General features: G+C 53.7%; 1 protein-coding gene across 1 annotated transcript in view; it reads right to left on the reverse strand.

The window, feature by feature from the left end:
- The window catches only part of ARMH1 (armadillo like helical domain containing 1), a 107361-nt gene that overhangs the window by 69671 nt on the left and 34926 nt on the right, over positions 1-2764 (reverse strand). The window lies entirely within an intron of this gene.

Genomic DNA, 2764 nt, shown 5'->3' on the forward strand with positions numbered 1-2764 from the left:
CGAGGTGGCCTCTCTCAGTCCAACTTGCAGCCGTCGGGTCCCGCCCCCTCCGGACCCGACCAGTGGTGGGTTGTGGGTCCTAGTAAGTGGTTGGTAGTGTGGGGAGGCGACTTACTACTGGTAACCCTCCCTGAGAAGATTTCTTGTTTTTGTTAAAAAATTATTTTATTTGTTGCAACCGGGTCTTAGTTGTGGCAGGCGGCTCCTTGTTGTGCGCTCAACCATTCCTTAGTTGTGGCATGCACGTGGGATCTAGTTCCCTGACCAGGGATCGAACCCTGGCCCCCTGTATTTGAGCACGGAGTCTTATCCACTGCACCACCAGGTAAGTCCTGAAAGATACCTTTTGTGTAAAGATTTGAAGTATTCGCTGGAGTTAGCCATGCAGACACCTGGGGTGAGGTTCTAGGAAGAGGACCTCTCTCAAGGTGTTCAGCAGAAAGTCTGCACAAAAGCCCAAACTAACTCGGGAGCTTTTTTTGTCAACTTCAAGACACCCCCCAGTCCAATGGTGTCTGGTGCCCCGTGAAGAAGAGAGGAGAGTAGGAGAGATTTCAGAAGTCATGGGAGCCTAGATCACCCTGGAGGCCGTAACAGCACGGGCTTGGGCTTTCACTCAGTGAAATGGAGGCCCTGCAAGGTTCTGACAGATTGACAGAATCTGAAGTTTACAAGGCCCACTGTGGCTGCTGTGCTGACAAAGAGAATGGGGCAGAGAGCAGAGTCATCTAGAGGAGATGATGGTGGCTTGGACCCGAGTTTAGCATGGAGGTAGTGCAGACAATAGTTGGATCCTGGATAATTTGGGAAGGTAGAGTCAACAGACAGGATTGATCCAGAGGTTAAGAGAGCATCAAGGAGAACACCAACAGTTTTTGTTCTGAGTGGCAGAGGATGAGTTGCCATCAGTTTAGTTGGGGAAGATGGACACAGGACTTGGAGTTCATGCTTTGGAACACTGATGAAACACAAATCCATTCTAAATTCTAAGCGATCAAGGACAATTTGAACATAAATAATTTCTCTGCCCTTTGGCCTCCTCTCTCTTCCCTCTACTGTGCATTGCGCTATCTGCACCATGCATCGAACCCCACCTCCCCGTCGGCAGAAATACCTGGTCAACTGTAAAGAGCAACCTTCTCCTATTATCAACAAGATAACCCTTAGGAGATAACCTTCCTCCTTGATCGTGTAAGGGGCCCTGATAGACCCATGACCCATTACTTGCTTTGTAGGTGTCGATGTGGATTGTGTCAACGTCCACTGTGTCGTCATTTAACGTACAAAGCCCTGGATAACTGTGCTTTGACCTCTCACGAGCAGAACAGTTCTTGGAGCTTTTCCGAGAGGGCTTGTTCCCGGCTGATATCTCCGCAATTTGGCTCGAATAACATTTCCATTGCTTTCTTAGATCGACTGATTAATTTTTCGTCGACAACACCCATGAGGTAGAAATGTTTCGCTGGAAATAGAAACGTGGGAGTTCGTTGCACAGAATTGGTATTTAAGCAAATGGAAGTCACCACGGATGGTAAAGGTAGGGAAGAGGCGCCAGGTCAGAGTCCTGCCTCACTTCCACCTTTAAGGAAGTCTGGTTTGAAGAGAGGAATCAGCAAAAGAGAATGAAAGGCAGCAACCGGAGAGGCAGGAGAAATACCAGGTGGTGTGGTGTCCTGGAGGGGAGAGCGCAGGGGCCAGCAGGGAGCTGAGGTAAGGCCCTCTCCTCAGGCTGTGCCCTTGAATCTTCTACGGACGTTGGTGGTCCTTCCCCTCAGACCACAGCGTTTTTCCTTGGTGAGTCAGAAGGCACCCCGACCCTTCATCATAACCTCTCTAGATCTCCCTCTGGCCCTCCACACACGGACACCAGATAGTATCAGCAGACCGTTTGTTTATTGGAACCCTTCCCAGCCAGCTCTCCTTTCCCCCTTCTGGCGGGCAGATCCCAGCCTCCCACCAAGTGGCCAAGGAGAGTCAACCGGAGCTGGCCCGTGGCTCCTTCCTCCTGCCAGCCTTCCCTACCACCACAGCCTGGGCATTCCTGGCTTGCCTTGGAGGCTCTGTTTGCTCCTTTTCTCCCACACCTCCCTCTGGAAGTGGTGTGATGTTAGGCCACCTGACCCTGATTACAATGGCCAAAGTAAAAGCTCATGGTCTGTTCATGGTGCTGTCGAGAGGCCACTGAGATACAGCTCCTGGGACAGGGAGAGGAGCCTGAGTGTGCGTGCCGCCGCACCTCTGCTCCAGGCCCCCTCACACCCCCACTCACCTGTTTGGTGACATTGACTTCGTTGGCCGCCAAGATGTCCGCCTGAATGCTATCTATTTTTCCTGTACAAGTCCTCGGCCGTTGCCCCTGAGGACAGAGCAAGGGGAATCTGGGCTGGATGCCAGGGCACCTGGACTTGGAGCTGGGCGTGGGCAGATGGAGGCTGCAGGCTCGGTTCAGGCTCTTAGCCTACTGGAAGGGCAGGAAAGGGGACGGCAAGGATGTCCAGGTGGAAGAAGCCCAAGCCAGGCAGTCCCTCCCTCGCCGGCCCCCGCCCCGAGGCCGATCTGTGTGTGGGGCGTACAGGGGGAGGGGCCGTGCGCTGGGCTGTGCACAGGGGCCACTGTCGTGTCCCGCGGGGCGCGGCGGGGCGGAGCACTTACACGGAAAGAGCTTGTATAGTTCCTCCCCCATGGACCCTGCGCACGTGCTCCTCCACACTGGAAAAAACTGCACAAAGTACTGCGTGGTGCGGGGCGAGGGGGCGTGCTGACT

The sequence above is a fragment of the Monodon monoceros genome, unplaced genomic scaffold (genome assembly GCF_005190385.1).
Source record: "Monodon monoceros isolate NGI ecotype Baffin Bay Population unplaced genomic scaffold, NGI_Narwhal_1 Super_Scaffold_18, whole genome shotgun sequence".
NCBI classification, from domain to species: domain Eukaryota; kingdom Metazoa; phylum Chordata; class Mammalia; order Artiodactyla; family Monodontidae; genus Monodon; species Monodon monoceros.